Source organism: Lissotriton vulgaris, chromosome 7, assembly GCF_964263255.1.
Source record: "Lissotriton vulgaris chromosome 7, aLisVul1.2, whole genome shotgun sequence".
NCBI classification, from domain to species: Eukaryota; Metazoa; Chordata; class Amphibia; order Caudata; family Salamandridae; genus Lissotriton; species Lissotriton vulgaris.
Genome location: NC_141695.1, coordinates 894,369,949 through 894,387,032, shown reverse-complemented (window position 1 = coordinate 894,387,032; position 17,084 = coordinate 894,369,949). Strand labels below are relative to the sequence as shown.

The 17,084-nt window shown below is 48.5% G+C and overlaps 1 protein-coding gene across 1 annotated transcript in view; it reads right to left on the bottom strand.

Moving 5' to 3' along the window:
* The window catches only part of PDGFRB (platelet derived growth factor receptor beta), a 251,497-nt gene extending 234,919 nt beyond the window's left edge, over positions 1-16,578 (bottom strand). Inside the window, exon 1 of the mRNA XM_086931313.1 lies at positions 16,273-16,578. The gene's annotated coding sequence lies outside the window, so the exon portion shown is untranslated. The remainder of the gene's footprint in view (positions 1-16,272) is intronic.
* Positions 16,579-17,084: the final 506 nt, after the last annotated feature.

Genomic DNA, 17,084 nt, shown 5'->3' with positions numbered 1-17,084 from the left:
GGGTGGGCCCTGTTACCTTCTCGATAACTCCCAGGTTCTCAAGTTTTTCAAGTTCTTTTTCCACTAACGGCCGAAGGTGGAATGGTATCCACCGGTGACGTAGGGCTGTGGGAGTGACGAACTTGTCGATATGGAGTTTGATGGGGTCGCACTTGATGCAACCTAGTCCTTTGAACAGTTCAGGGAAGGGCTCTAGCAGCTCATCCACCTGATGGGCTCTGATACGGTTAGCAAACGCAATCAGTTTTAGGTCCTCAGCAGTGTGGCTTCTTAACAAGGTGTCAGCTTCCCGGTCAATTATGTGTACCGTCGCTGTTATTTCTGTCTCATCTGCCCGGATGGGTATCACGATTTTCCCTTTTAGGGGTAGTGGTGTATCCGCTCCATAGGCGAAGATTCTTGTCTTGGAGCGTAGGACCTCAGGGCGGGGGCGTAGCTTGTTAAATTGTTGCAGCCCCATGACGTTGACGGTGGCACCTGTGTCGATGATAGCTTTTACCTTATTCTCCCCCATTTGTACCACACATGTCGGTTGTGGCCATCGTCTCTGCTTCAGGTCCCGGGCAAAAGAGATTACATACGCTTTCTCGTCTTCCGAGTCCGAATCGTCATAGATTGTGGGTAGGTGTTTTCCAGTCCTCTCCGGGGGCGGGTCTGTTAGCGATAGCTGGCGGACGGCTTTTGTGGCGTCCATGGCTTCTTGGGATTCCTGGGTTGGTTCTTCCTACGGCAGACGGACGTAAAGTGATTTGGGATTCCACAATTCCCGCAGGTTTGTCCTTGAGCCGGGCAGTCTTTGGCCGCATGGGGTTCATGGCCACAGTACCCGCAGCGAGCTTGAGGCGGGTCCCTCCGGTATCCCTTTTGTGCCTGGCCACGTGTCCGAGGTCGTACTGCGTCAGCACGTTCTACTTTGATGGTTTCAGTTTTGGCGGGAGTTTGGTGTAGGGCCTGTTCCATGGCCGTCGCTCTGGCGTCCGAGAGTTTGTGAGCTCTAGCTAGGATGAGGATGTCTTCCAGGGAGATCCCCGGTTTTTGCAGGATGTGGCCCCTTAGTGTTTTATCTCGGCACCCCTGGGTTAGTTGACGTCGTATAGCCCTTGGCTGGTCCTCATCAGTGGAACTGGCTAGCTCCCTCACCCGGGTGTGGAACTGGTCCATGGATTCCCCTTCCCATTGGCGGGCTTGCCCTAGTTTGAAGACTTCAAAGTCTACATTTAACTGGGGGTCAAAATGGTTGTTGAGGGCGGTGACTGCAGCAGCATAGGTGGTCGCTGCACCTGGGTTGGGGAGGTGTTTGAAAAGTCTGAAAACCTCGTCCCCTGCGTAGTGGAGCAGTAGGGACCTTTTCACTGCGTCATCCGTCTCCCTCGTGACCACAAAGTAGTTCTCTAGTCTCTCCAGCCAAATTTTCCATCGGGGCGAGGCCGTGGATGGATCACTCGCCTCACTGAATGGAGGTAGTACCCCAGCAGCAGCGTGTTGGAATGGAATGTTAATGACAGGCGCCACAGCATCAGCATCCCCCATGGCGGCGACTCCCAAGAGTAGGTAGGGCAGACTTCCAGTTCACCCGAGTTCCCACGCGAGGCCGCGGAAGTGTGCGTACCTTTGCAGGCAGTCGCTCGGTCTGTCCTCCTGTCACTGTGTTTGCTGCCAAAACCACGTGCCTCGTGGCTGGCAAATGAAGGGCAGTCAGGGCTGCACCAGGGTCCACTTTCCGGGCTGCCAGCGTCTGCTGCGTCTTCCCCAGGCGTCACCAGGCCTCCCTTGGCCTCAGCAGGCCGGAAAACACGAACCACACAGGGAATGTGGGGTAGGCCGGGCGTTTTCCCGCTTCTCACTCCAGAAGCGTGAGGAATGGCAAGGTGCGGAGGCCTCGTGTACCACGCGAGATGCGTTGGAAACAGCACACAGTCGCAGCGAGAGGCTCGGCGATGCGACGGCTGTCGGTGGTGGCATACGCTCCCTTCACGGAGCAGTGAGGTGACGGGCAGGCACCTTTCAGCAGGCAGGAGGCTGGCAGGGAGGAGCGCACCGGCTCCCGTGAAGCAGGTGGAGCCGCCGGGTCACACGCGGTGTGCACCGCGAGAGCGAGCAGACCACTCCGCTTGGTCTGAGGTGTACGGGCGAGGGTTGGGCCCCCTCCGCTCGTCGCCAATGTTGTGGGGCAGGGTGTAGGGCCTGCCTGGTGGACTGGTCGCTTGCGCAGGGGTGGTAACGCGCAGCAGCAACCAGTGAGCCTCACCCTCAGTGCCAGTCGGAAGTGACGTAACCGAGCGCACGCCTTCCATTTATTCAACCCCGCAGGCCACGCCTGGCCTGCGGATGTAGGGATGCGTGCGACGTGCGTCCACTAGAGTGCTAACAGCACTACAGCAGCCTTCCAGACAGCTGCGATGTCTGGTTTCCTAAAGACATCTTGGGGACTTTGAGAAAGTTGACCTAGGAATGCAATCCCCCCATTGATTACCATTGGCTTTCTTGTTTGAAAATCATATTTTCCCAGGTTCTATTTGCTGAATGTATTTGCTTTAGGCTCTCCAGGTTGAGTTTGTCCCTCCCATTGTCTAATACGTGTTTACTGTATTATTCCACGAACTCCCGCCTGTAAACAGCCCTTTACATTTTGTTCTTATCTTGTCACATTTGTTGTGCTTTCAAAGCCCGAGGTCAAATGTCAGGCGCTGTCTTTCAAGGGCACTTGTTTACTTTTCTCTCTTTGACTTCAAAGTGAGAGGATTTATGTGACAATCTTGCTGGATATTGGGGTTTGGAAAGAGGTTTTTTTCTAGCACAGGACAATATTTAAATGAACCGTGTAAGCATTTCAGAATATATCAGAATTAGGAATACAAATGAAGTAACATTTTTATTTCTGCTTTGTGTTGGAAACAAATTCTTTAATATGATCAAAACAAATCTCTACACTAGGCGATGCAATTTCCACACATTTCCGTGTGTGCACCGTATAGTTTTATTAGTAAAACTGTGTCTGTGCAAATATAATGGTCTTTTCAATTGAAAATGTGTTGTCTGTAATGGCAGTGCGCTACCATACCATGCATACTCCGCTCTACGCTACTCCACTCTACTCTGCACCACTCCACACCACATCACTCTACTCTCCACCATTCCACTTTACAACAATCAACGCCACTGCACTCTGCTCTACCCTGTACCACTCTACTCTAGGCGAAGGCACTCTTCGCCAAACTACTCTACACAACTGCAGTCTTGGCGACTGCACTCTACATCACTCCAGCCTAGGTCACACTAATCTACACTGCATAACTCCACTCTACACGCTTGTGTAACACTGCACTCCATGCCACTGCACTCTATGCCATTACACCCTACGCCAATCAACTTTACTCTGTAATGCTCAACTCTATGCCTCTACGCTCTATGCCAAACCACTGTATACCGCTCTAATCTACTTTGCACCATTGCAATCTATGCCACTGTCCTCTACACCACCTTACTCTAAACCATTACACTCTATGCCACTCTATGCAACTGCACTCTACCCTGCACCACTCCACTCTAGGCCACTTCACTCTACTATGAAACAATCTACTCTATGCCACTGCACTTTACTCCACTTTACTCCACTTTGTGCCACTCCACTCTCTGCCACTGCACTCATACGCCACTCTACTCTTAACCACTACACTCTATGCCAATGCACTCTACACAACTGCACTCTATGTCCCTGAACTCTATGCCACTGTACCTACTCTGTATCACTGTACTCTAGCCACTGCCCTCTATGGCACTCTAATACACTCTACACCACTGCACTCTGACACTCTACTCTGCAACACTGCACTCTCCACCACTGAACTCTACGCCACTCTACTCTGGGCTACTTGACTCTATGCCACTGCACTCTACAGCATTATAACTTACTCCTCACCAATCTATGCTACTCTACTCTGAACTAGTCTGATCCACTGTACTCTATACCACTCAACTCTACTCTGCACCACTGTCCTCTGCATCACTCAACTCTACACCACTCCACTCTCCACCACTTTATGCCACTCCACTCTGCCACTGCAGCCTACGCCACTGCTCACTACGCCATTCTACTCTGTGCCACTCTATTCTGCGCAACTCTTCTCTGCGCCACTTTACTCTGTGCCACTCCACTCTGCACCACTGCACTTGACTGCAGAGTTCTCTAATCTATGTTACTGCATTTTATGACGCTGCATTGTATGCTGCTGAATTCAATGCCACTGCACTCTATGCCACTATACTCTACAACACTCTACGATAGTGCACTCTACACCAGTCCAGTCGACTCTATGGCACTCCAGTGTCTGCCACTTTATGTGACTACACACTATGTCCCTCCAATACACAAGTTTCTTTGCCAATCTAGTTTAGAACATTCTACTCCGCTCTTCCCCATTCCACTCTACAACACTCCATGCAACTATCATTTACCCACTTTTAGCCAAGCTGGGCAGCAGCCACACTGGTGTACAACTTGACTAAAACATATTGGCAAAATCACAGTCGAGACCTACTGGCTTTGCCAATGCTTGTTTTACTTGGTCCTCCTTACTTACCCATAGATGCTATCATCTGTACTGTTGATATTGCACACTGGGATACATATCTTTCATGCATGTGCACCTGTAGCACTGGATGTGTGTCCGAAACAGATATTGTTCTTGTTCTCTGTCACTTATCACATATTTTGTTGGCTTAGACGCCAAGCCAAGGTCATTCTGTCCACCTGGTGTGTGATGTAAAGGAGGACCCAAACGTTTATATTTTTATCCATGCGTATATCCTTGCTGATAGTGCCCTTTACTTGTTTTTGTTTATTTTTGTGGCTTGTGATGACTCACCAATTCCCATTGTGAGCGAGCGAATGAAATGAATAATGTCAATTAGATGACTTCCCATTCACCTAGAATTGCACTGGAATATTTCCATAGATCATCCTCCTGTTATGATTTGCCGTGCGCATTGCACGTCTGCAAACACAGCCAAGTGTTACTTGCCGTGCATTCTGTTGATTTGTTTAGCTTGTCTTAGATGGAACCACGTGTGATCTGTGCACAACTGTGCTGGAATTGGAAAACATTTACTCTGCGATCCATAAATTAGGTGTCAATGTGTGGCAGATGAAAAGTAGTGTAGTCGAGGGGGGTATGAAAGGCAGAGTCTGCAGGTCAACTTATATATTTCATTTTTTTTAAATCTGCACAAAGAAACTGGGAAAGAACAAACGTGACAGTAAATAAGTTGTGTCTAACTTAATTTGCCTCAAATAGTCTGCATGTAACAATTTCTTAGAGGATTAAAAAACCTGCAGCACAGTGCTTGAAGTAGATACCGAGTACCTGCTCGTTATAGCACTCCTGCTGCAGACATCTTTGTGTGCCCATCAATTTTATGGGGATGATAATAACAATGGTAAATAACTCTGGTGGTTCATGCTGTTCCAGGAGAGTTCTGCCCAGTCACAGTTTTAACTCATAAACCAGCAGAGAGAGTTAATGTTCCTCCTGCAAAGCACAACATTTCGGATGCAAATCTCAGATGTGTATTTTATGTAGATACGTAAATGGGGTACTGCTTTTTACACAGCAATCCTTTGTTACTTCCAGTTCATAAATTGCAATCCTACTATATCACAGTGACCTATGAACCAGCATCAAGGAGCTGCAAGCAAACCAAACCACAAGTCATGGGTTTGGATACATATTGGTTTTTTTCTCAATCTGTTGTTATTCTCAGTTTGCAAAGAAGGGTTCTTTTGGACAGTAATATCATTGCATTCTTTTTTAAATCCTGACTTTGTGTTTCTCTTGACAATGCACTCTAAACATTTAATGTCTAGAAGTATGGACAAGATGTGACTCATGCACATTATAATCCCCATTGTCTTTTGGATGATTTTCTGTACATTGGTTTGCACACTTGTAGGATTTGTTGTCTCTTCGTGTGTGATGTAAATCTCTCTCAAACCGTACAATGAGATGAGAAGTGATTTAAAAAAAAATAAATAGAAATAAATTAACCAGTACCATTTAATTTATTTGTTCAATTACTCATGCACACAGATGAATGTGACATTCTTACAGTGCGTGTACAACTCTTACGTGGGGTGGGAAGGGTTAACAAAGGCAAATCTGCATACAAATCATAGTTTGTATCCTGAACAAGTAGCACAAGACTTCAAGGAACACAGGCATTGTCAAAGCCAATAGATTTCACGTATGCGAAGAATGCAGTGGCGTAGAGTAGAGTGGTGCAGAATAGTGGACCATCCATTGCAATGGCACAAAGTCCAGTGACATAGAGTGCAGTGGCACAGAGGGGTGGAGAGTAGAGTGCAGTGGTGCAGAGTGCAGTGACATAGAGTGATGCAGAGTAGAGTGACATAGAGTTCAGTGGCATAGAATAGAGTGGTGCAGAGAAGGAAATAGTGGGTTAGAGTGCAGCGGCACAGAGTAAAATGGTGTAGAGTAGGGTGACATAGAGTGCAGCGGTGCAGAGTAGAGTGCAGTGGCGTAAATTAGAGTGGTGCAGAATAGAGTGCAGCTGCATAGAGTGTAGGGCTTGGCGCAGAATGCTATAGCGTAGAGTATAGGTTTGGAGTTGGGAGTGGTGTGGAGTGGAATCAAGTGGAGTGGCATAGAGTGGTGTGGAGTGGAGTAGAGTAGAAAGGAGTGACACAGAGTAGAGTAGAGTGGACTGGCGTAGAGTGCAGTGTTACAGAGTGGAGTGCAATGGCATATAGTGTAGGTTTTAGAGTGCAGTGGTGTAAACTGCTTTGTGGCATAGAGTGCGGGGCATAGAGTGGAGTGGTGGAGAGTTTTGAAGTGTGCAGTGCCATGAACTGTAGTGGCATAAAGTGTAATGGTGTAAAGTGCAGTGGCATAAAGTGCAGTTGTTTAGAGTAAAGTGAAGGAGAATAGAGTGCAGCCGCATAGAGTAGAGCAGCAGAGTAGAGTGTTGTAGAGTGCAGTGGCATAAAGTGCTGTGGCATAGAGTGGTGGAGAGTAGAGTGCAGTGGTGCAGAGTGCAGTGGCATAGAGTACAGTGACGTAGAGTGCAGTGGAGTAGAGTAAAGTGGTACTGAGTATAGTATAATGGTGTAAAGTGCAGTGGCATAGAGTGGTGCAGAGTAAAGTAGCATAGAGTGCAGTGGCGAAGGTTGGTGAAGGGTGCAGTGGCGTAGAGTGCAGGCAATTGGGTTGGGAGAGAAAAGAAGCAACATAGAAGGAGGGAGGGAATAGAACCTATATGGACAGGGATATGGGAGACAGATTGAAAACAAAAGCATTCATATGTAGTGCTTGAACACAAAGAAAAAATAACTCCAAAAGCAGGAGCAGTGCAAAGACACAAGTTCTTAGTCCATGCTCCAGGTGAGGGCCAAACCCAAGAAACGCACATGACGCTTACATGCCGAGACAAACAGGGTCAAACGAAATGAGAGTGACGCTAAAACAAACATTTGGTAAGCTATGGGCGGGCTGTAAGTCCACTGTATGTAAACATATTTCACAAAGACAGCGCATACGCTGTCTAGACAAAACCTAAAACAAGTATTGGCCAAGTCAATAGGCCTTGCCTATGCAAGAGCTAGTTTTCTCTGCCAATGCGTTTTTGCCATGTTGTATACCAGCACGGCTGCTGTTCAGCATAACTAAAAGTTTGTGGCATAGAGGAGAGTGGTGTAGAGTGTAGTGGCGAAGCGTGGAATAGAGTGGGAAAAGTGGCATGGAGTGCCATGGAATGTCATGGACTGGAGTGTTGTGAAGTGGAATGGAGTGTTGTGTTGTGGAGTGGAGGGGCATAGAGTGGAGGGGTGCATCATGGAGGGGTGTAGAGTAGGGGGCATAGAGCAGCATTGAGTAGAGTGGTGTAGAGTCACGCAGTAGTGCCATGGAGTTAAGTGTCATAGAGTCATAGGGTGAAGTGGAGTAGTTTAGAGTGAAGTAGAGTGACCTAAAGTGAAGTAGCATAGAGTGAAGTGGCATATGGTGGCATGGAGTAGTGCAGAGTGGAGTGCAGTAGAATGGAGTAGTGCAGAGTGGAGTGGTGTAGAGTGTCATACTGTATAGCGGAGTGAACTAGAGTGTCATAGAGTGGGGGCATAGAGTGGAGGGGTGTACAGTGGCGGGGCATAAAGTGGAGTAAGGCGTTGTATAGTGGATTAGAGTGGTGTGCCATAGAGAGATGCTGAAGGGAGTGGTGTCACGTAGAGTGGCATTTAGTGGAGTAAAGTGCATGGAGTGATGTGGAGTGAAGTGTTGTACAGTTGAGTGTCGTGGAGTGGCATGAAGTGTCCTAGAGTGGAGTGTCGTAGTGCGGACTAGAGTGACCTAGAGTGAAGTAGCACAGAGTGGCATAGAGTGGAGTGGAGTGTGGTGGAGTGGAGTGTTGTGTCATAGAGTGGAGTGTCTTAGAATGTAGTAGAGTGTCATAGAGTGTTGTAAAGTGCAGTAGAGAGTCATAAAGTAGAGAGTAGAGAAGAGTGGCTTAGAGTGGAGGGGCATAGAGTGGAGTAGAGTGTTTTAGAGTGGTGTAGAGTGGAGTGGTGTAGTGTGGAGTATGTATGGCATAGTACTGCACTGCCATTACAGACAACACAACACACAAAACTATACAGCGCACAAACAATAATGTACGGAAATGGCATTACTTAGTGTACTGACTTGTTTTGATTGTATTAAAATATTTGTTTCCACCACACTTTCGAATTATAAAACAATTTGCTTCAGCCGTGCTTTCCTAATTGTGATATACTGTGGAATATTTGATTAGTTCATTTACATTGTGTTGTGTGCTAGAAATAAACCCCTTTCTTTCCTGGCAAGATTGTAACATAAATCCTCTCACTTTACAGTCACAGAAAGAAAAAGAAACTCGAAGCTCCCTCAGAAGGTAGAGCCTGACATTTGACCTCTGACTTTGAATGCACAGCAAATATAAGAAGATAAGAACAAAATGTAAAGGCTTGATTACAGAAAGTGAGGAGTCATGGAAGAATACAAGGATAGATGGTGAACAATATTTGTTCGACAAGAATGACAGTGACATGCTAGGCAGCCTAAAAAAGTAAAGTCAGCAAATAGACAACCAGAAATTGTGAGTTACATACCACAAAGCCTATGGTAAGCAATGGGGGGAATGAATTCCGAGGGAAGCTTTCTGAAAGTCCCCAAGAGGTCTTTTTGCAGCTGTCTGGTATGCTTCGACTTAGAAATGAGAGCACACATTCACCCCCAAGGTGCATCCTGCCCCCCCCCCCCGCCCTCAGGAAGAAACTGCAGGAGGGGCAGTGATGGCACCAAAGACCCCCATGCATTTATGTGGGTAATGTCAACAGCTGGAGAGCACTGCAGCAACCTCCAAAGAGAAACGTCCCTCCATCTGCCCAGAATCGGCAGATTTTACATTGGACCATGGCCCCGGCAGACGGTCCGCTGTCTTCACAGCGGGGTTCCCGCGTCCCCAAACTCTGAATATTGCCCAAAGCGAGGCCATTGAAGTCCCCATTTGAGAATGGTAGATATTCTGTTAAATGGGAAAAAATATCTTGACATTTGTTTAAATGATTAGATAATAAGTGTAGGGTCAGCTTGGGTGGAGACAAACCTCCCCCCGAAGTAAGTGAACTAATGTAGAGAAAGGGTACCTTTTGTAAACAATATAATATCTGAGTCTCTGTGGTAATTTACCGATGATTCCTGGTATGACAACACAACAGCTCTCAGAGAGTTCAGAGCATATATACTGACAGTGTGAGGGGGTTGAGCCTCTCGCTCACAGGATGAGGAGCTTGGGGTACATGGACAGTTAGTGTGAGAAGCGTGGGGCTCGGGGAAAAGCATCATGAGGAATTTTAAGCTCTCACTGACAGTGTGAGGAGTTTGAGGCTCTCACTGACTGACAGTGTGAGGAGTTTGAGGCTCTCGCTGACTGACAGTGTGAGGAGTTTGAGGCTCTCACTGACAATGTGAGGAGTTTGAGGCTCTCACTGACAATGTGAGGAGTTTGAGGCTCTCACTGACAGTGTGAGGAGTTTGAGGCACTCACTGACTGACAGTGTGAGGAGTTTGAGGCACTCAGTGACAATGGGAGGAGTTCGAGGCTCTCACTGACAGTGTGAGGAGTTCTGGGGCTCTCACTGACTGTGTGAGGAGTTTGAGGCACTCACTGACAGCGTGAGGAGTCTGAGGCTCTCACTGACAGTGTGAGGAGTTTGAGGCTCTCACTGACAGTGTGAGGAGTTTGAGGCTCTCACTGACTGACAGTGTGAGGAGTTTGAGGCTCTCACTGACAATGGGAGGAGTTCGAGGCTCTCACTGACAGTGTGAGGAGTTTGAGTCTCTCCCTGACAATGTGAGGCAGTGCTCTCACTGACTGTGTGAGAGCCCTGGGGCTCAGCTGCAGACACTGCGGGGAGTCTGAGGCTCTCAGTGACAATGTGAGAAGTTTGAGGTTCTCACTGACAATGTGAGGAGTTCGAGGCTCTCACTGACACTGTGAGGAGTTTGAGTCTCTCACTGACAGTGTGAGGAGTTTGAGGTTCTCACTGACAATGTGAGAAGTTTGAGGCTCTCCCTAACAATGTGAGAAGTTTGAGTCTCTCATTGACAATGTGAGGAGTTTGAGTCTCTCATTGACAGTGTGAGGAGTTTGAAGCTCTCACTGACAATGTGAGGAGTTTGAGGCTCTCCCTAACAATGTGAGGAGTTTGAGGCTCTCACTGACAATGTGAGGAGTTCGAGGCTCTCACTGACAGTGTGAGGAATTTGAGGCTCTCACTGACAATGTGAGGAGTTTGAGGCTATCACTGACACTGTGGGGAGTTGGCAGCTCTCACTGACAGTGTGGGGAGTTTGAGGCTCTCACTGACAATGTGAGGAGTTTGAGGCTCTCACTGAGAATGTGAGGACTTAGAGTCTCTCACTGATAATGTGAGGCAGTATAAGTGGCCTGTGCTCTCACTGACGGTGTGAGAGCCCTGAGGCTCAGATGCATACACAGTGAGGAGTTTGAGACTCTCACTGACAATGTGAGGTAGTATAAGTGGCCTGTGCTCGCTCTGGGACTCAGGTGCAGTCACTGTGAGGAAGTTGGCCAGATGCCTGGACAGGCAGTTTGAGGAATTTGCGGCAGATAGGCAGTTTGACGATATTTTGAAACATTGATAGATAGTGTGAGCAGATTAACTCGCATTGTAGACATTGTGGGGAGCATGTGGCAAACCAATGTGAGTCAGTTAGCACACTTGGACATTGTGAGTGGTGTGAGTAAGTCAGGCACATGGATCACATGAGGAGCGAGGGCCCATGGACAGGCACTGTGAGAAGCTTGAGGCACAGAGACAGGGTGGGCATACCAACAGTGCCGGGAGCTCGGGCATGGCTCCTGGACTGATACTCAGCAATGATAGTCAGTGTAAGGTGTTGGGGCACAAGGAGGAGCCTGAGGCGCATAGACGAACCAGACAGTCCACTGGAACGACTTTAGAGCACTAATCCAAGTGACATTTTGTCACATTTTGGCACCGTCTGTTCTGTTGGCAATTGGACAAAATTGATTCTTCAGTAGGAAATTGTGTCCCCATCGAGAAGTTACACTGGTCCGCTGCCTAGTAATTTAATGGGTTTCTAGCTCTAACTGTACAAAAATTGCTAAAATGCAGCGACTCGTGTTGCCGCTCAGTGGAAGGTCCTTTGCAAAGCTGGACTGGTCACCTTTCTGTTGCTCATTGCTGTCTTTGGGTGTTAAACTGGTACTAATGAGGGGAAACCGATTCCCAGGCAGTGTTAATAAGGACGTAATACTGTTACAAAACGTGCCGCATTATTCGTTTTTTTGCCACATTATTTAATCAACCCTGCCGCATAATTTGGCCCTCTCCTGCCACATAATTCCAGTGACCCTTGTAATACCTTAATATAACACTACCTGCCACCGCAGAGAGAGCGAGGAGTTTGGGTCACGTGGGCAGACAGTGGGGTGCCAAGGGGATCACAGCCTTCATCGCTTGGGGCAGGTGGGCAGCGAGTGTTAGGAGTGTTGGTGCCCGGCTCAACCAGAGGGTGTGGGGAGTTTAGGGTACCGAGACAGTGTGAGGGGTTCATGGACAGGAAGTGAGAGAAGCTTCGGGCACATGAGCAGACAGTGTTGGTAACTTGGTGCACATGGACTGTGTGAAGATTGTGGGGACTCCTTGAAAGCCGAGAGAATTTCAGGCCCATGTGCAGACAGGGTAGTGGGCAAAGAGCTCTTGACAGAGTGCAAAGGACGTGGGTCTCAGAGTGTGGGGTGCTTCAGACACACGGACAGCCAATGCAAGGAAGGTGGTCTCTGAAAGTGTGGCAAACTTGGTGCACGTGCATTGCTGCTCGCCATAAAGTGCTTGAAATAGTGAGCACAGTAGCCGCTATGTAAATGGAAATATGATGCATGAAAGACATGTTCAATACTGGGTACGGTGCCCAATGACAGTGTGGAGGACGTGGGGCTCGCAGACAGAGTCCAGAGAGCTTTGAGCACTGGTACAGCCAGTGTAAAGAGCTTAGAACTCCGGCCGATGATGTGAAGCGCTAAGTGCATTGAGATTGTGGGAAGCGTGAAGCTCAGGCATAAGGTGTGGGATCTGGATCTGCCAGGGAGTAGCTTTTATCACCAGGGCCCTCAACCCTCACCGACCGCAGGCACCAAACCCATGCAGGTGAAGCGGATTGAGCTCACAGCGCGCTCTCATGAATAGGACATTTTACAACGCAAACATTTACAATGCATGCTTTTTCAACGCATGCTTTTACATCGCAACATCCATTACAGCACATGATTTTACAATACATGCCATCACAATGCATTTATAGAAAATACATTTACAACGCATTCCATCACAATGCATACCATTACAACACATACCATTACAACGCATAATACTTTTAGGGCAACAGTAGGGTAAGTGTTGGATAGTGTAGGGGTAAAAATGACTATTACCACTCCAGTGAGTGCAACAGTAGGGTAAGTGTTGGATAGTGTAGGGGTAAAAAGTACTATTCCCATCTACCCCCAAAACCCATACCCACCCTAAAACTTAAAAAATCTGCATCACTTACCTTATAATGCGTTGTAAGGGCATGCGTTGTAATAATATGCGTTGTACTGGCATGTGTTGTAGTGACATGCGTTGTAATGACTGCATTGTAATGGCATGAGATGTAAGGCTGTTACATTATAACAGCCGCGTTGTAAAGGTAGTGCGTTGTAATGACTGCGTTGTAATGGATGTTTCCCCGCGCTGAGCACTCACTGATTTCCCTGTACACCACAGCGCTGTGACACTATGGGACGGTAAAAACAGCACTGCGTAAATACAAAATAGAATTGCAAAAAGGTTTTTTACTCGGGTCTCTGAAGCCTTCGCTCCTCCTCTTTCACTGGCTCCTGCTTCCAGCAGTTACGACACTCCTAATTGTTTCCAGAGCGTGCCGCCACTAGGAATTACAATAACAAAGTCACGTGAAACTCTCCATGCCAAAGAGGGGTTTGGGAGGAGAGAGGCTTCTGGAAGTGAGCCGTGCCCGGGTATCATATCCCAAAACAAGAGAAGCAGGCAGCACCGCCGCCCTCCAGGCCCCTGCGCCATCGCTCAGCTGCAAAGTGCATTATAGAACCGCCAGACAGGAACGATGCAGACGTGGAAAGCTCCTGACTTGGGGGTGGCAGGCCACGCTCGCGTGACGGCGCCCTCCGATTGTCACACTGACAATGAGTGTGATCTGGCAGAGTCGATGCCTCCCTCAGCGTGCAGGGGTTTCACCCAAATGGAATGTTTATCACCAGAAAGCTGCCTCGTCACCACCGACACGTCATGAATTTATGAGTCACGGAATGATAATCTTATTGACAACACATGGTGGTAGGGCAGCAGCTGCCACATACTTAAGTGAAAGAAAAAACACAACCAATCAGAAGAGAGCTCTCAGTCTGTAGGGTCACAGGTTCAAACCCTGGTGGACCCACGATGTGTTCAGCACTTCCAGCGCTGGGGATCCACGACTTATTGCAACAGAAAGATGCGTGGGCCGTGCGTGACGTCATGAACGAAGTAATCAGCACAAATATCCGAGATGAACGGATTAAATTTTTTAGGGTGACTTTAGTCGTTGTTTAAGTATCATTTTCTCAGTGTGGTTGGGGCGACAGAGGGTGGTTAGGAGGGTGCACAGCTGTGGGTGCTGCAGCACACCTCTGTGAGGAGAGAGGCTGGTATGTAGAAGAGATTCTATATTACGAAATAACTATTTCCACCCCGTGCATTGCACGGCCTACTCTCTGGTATCCGTAGTGACGTCATTGGTAGAGACGAAGGAGACCAATTAAGTGCTATCCGCATTGCTCCACTGGGTAGCGGCGAATAGCGGACCCAGCATTAGTAGTGACCAAGATGTAGGGGTTATATTAAAAACGCTAATGAGGTGAGAAGTACAACCATTGCCATGTGTGATATCACTCCTTGCGGCCCTCTGCGTCATGCCCTCTCTTCTGGTTTGTGATCAACCTCGTGTGTGGTGTCAGTTCAGTTGTGATGCTATCAGAAGGCACGAAAGTGGAGTGTGCGTGTGACGTCATGTGACTGTGGCATATGTGGCATCAACAGTGTGAATTAGCCAAATGTCTCGAAGTTTCCTGCTCCTGTCCAGGCTGATTCTATTGCCACATGAGTTGCCTCCTGTGTTGTCCCCTTTCAGACCGCGCGCGATGACACGTGGTGATGTCACTTGTGATGTCACACGCACGATTGAAGGTAAAAGCGTAAACTTCCCTGCTGCTGCATTTATCTCACGTATGATGCCATGGGTATGAACAATGGTAATATTTTAAAGATGTCCAGTGCTGCTGTTTCAGAATGTGGTGGTTACTCAATGGTCCACATTGCTATCTCCTCTGTCCACTTCGGTGCATTTGTGATGCCATGTGATTATGTATTTTGTGACGTCTTTTGTGCGATTTTATCTCTAAAACTAGACCTACTTTGTAAAGTTGCCTGCTGCTAAGGCAGATTGTGCTGGCATTCGAGTTGTTGCTTTTTGCTGCCTGAGCTGTGTACAATGAGGGAAGTGTCAGTGTGTAATGATGTCATCAGTACAGTGAACAAGGCTGATTAGAAGTGTTAAACATGTACGAAAGAAGCATCCATTAAAACCACAACAGCCACTTTTCAAATAGTCAGCTAACATATTTATCTGGCTCTATTGTTTGCGCTGTGGACACTGTGTGGGGCTTTTGTCTCTTCCACTGCTGAAGATATATGGTCGCCCGCGGCAGCCATCCTTTCAAGGAGGCAGACAGAAGTTGTTCGACTTCCACAAAAGCACTGAGGCAAAAATACAAATAGCACAAAAGCCATCAAGCAGGCCAAGAGGGGGTAAGTACGGCAGGGGGGTGGTAGGTCGCTTTGGAACATGCACGTAAAGCATATGGATAGTTAAAGTCACATAACGGGTGTGGGTGTTGCTGCTAGCCGTCAACTTTAAATCCAAAGCAAACTAGTGTCCCTCCAGCCAGACACATTCCAGGGAGCTCAGGAAAAATGCTGGGGGCGGGGCCTATTAAACCGCGCCTGCCTGATCCAACATCTGCTGGGGGTCCCCACACATGGACATTCTGCCTCAAACTTCAGTTTTTATCAAAAGCAAACTAGGTTTTACGTACTCCCGCATTAACATTGCGCCGTCGATCTGAGATTTTGTGCAGGAGACAGTAGAGCAAAGAAGTGGGCGTGTCGGTGCGAAATATTTGCATAGCCCTAATACTCTGCCTCTGCCTTCATTTTGGGGTGAAAACCGCTAGGCGCGTGTTGGGGATCAAAACAAGTGCTTCTCGCGCGCTGCACGTTGACATGTGATAACACAGAAAGGGTCCGTGCTGCGTTAGAAGATGGGACCAGTTCTCTGTGATGGGGGTAACGGTGCAGTGCTTAGTAGCGGGGACTGGAAACCAAGAGGGAGGGACGAGTTTCCCAGGTGTAGTGAGGGTCTGCCCTGGTGGGATGCCCACCCATTCTAATACCACTCGAGTTCCCCGACGGTGAGTGCCAGCCCCCCAGGTGCATCACACAGCATACTGTTTACTTCTCTAGCGTACTGTGATGGGGCGTGGGTACTGTGCCATGTAGAACTTGTGGGGGCGAGTGGAGTGGGTGCTGCTGTGTAGAGCTTGAAACAAAAGCTGGCGTCTGTGGGATAATGAAAGGTGTCCTACCGTCAGTGGCCTCTCCTGCTCCCCGCTGCCTGGCTCCTCCGACTCGCAAAGCCCTCTTGTCTATTTAAATGTCTCAGCTTCGGTAGAAGAGTGCTCACCAACCTCCCCGTGGGCGGACGGTCCTGCAAAGCTGCCCCTCTGAAGGAAAGAGTGGGGAGCCCCCCACCCGCGGCTCAAGGGTGGGTGCGCTGGGGAAGACAGCCCATTGGCTCTTGGCTGGGGGGCGGAGCGTTGCCCTTCAGACGACCATGGAACGGGCTTCATAAACTTTATAGAAGTTTCCGAATATTTCTATTATCGCGTTAATCCTCTTTGGTGAGGCGGGCTCTCGTTGATTTTGGGGCGTGTTTTGGTTATTTTAAGGTGTTGAGCAGCTCATCTGCACTCAGAAGTTCTATGGTCAGGAGCAATCAGGATTTTCTTCTTAAAAACCGAAGAGAAAAGCAGCAAAGCTCTCTGCGATCCGGCAGACCCCCCCCCCCCCCCCCCGCGAAACCAGGAGGACATGTTCACAACTCGCCTTCTCCTTCCAGCCCCCTTCCTCCATTTGGGAACCTTAAGCGCTGCCTAGCGCTAGTCCAGGAGGAGTGTGGTCCCCGACAGCGTGACGTCATTAGCGACACCAAAGGACACATGACGTCTGAGATCAGAGAGTCTCTGACCCGCTGGCAGCTCATAGGCTGCGCGCCTCTGATGCCGTTCCTTTGGCAGTGGCGGTGACTGGCGCATTGAACCCTCTCATCATGCATGTCTGACCCGGTATCTCACGGAGTCCATCTGTCCGTGTCCCTCCATCCCTCCATCTCACTCCA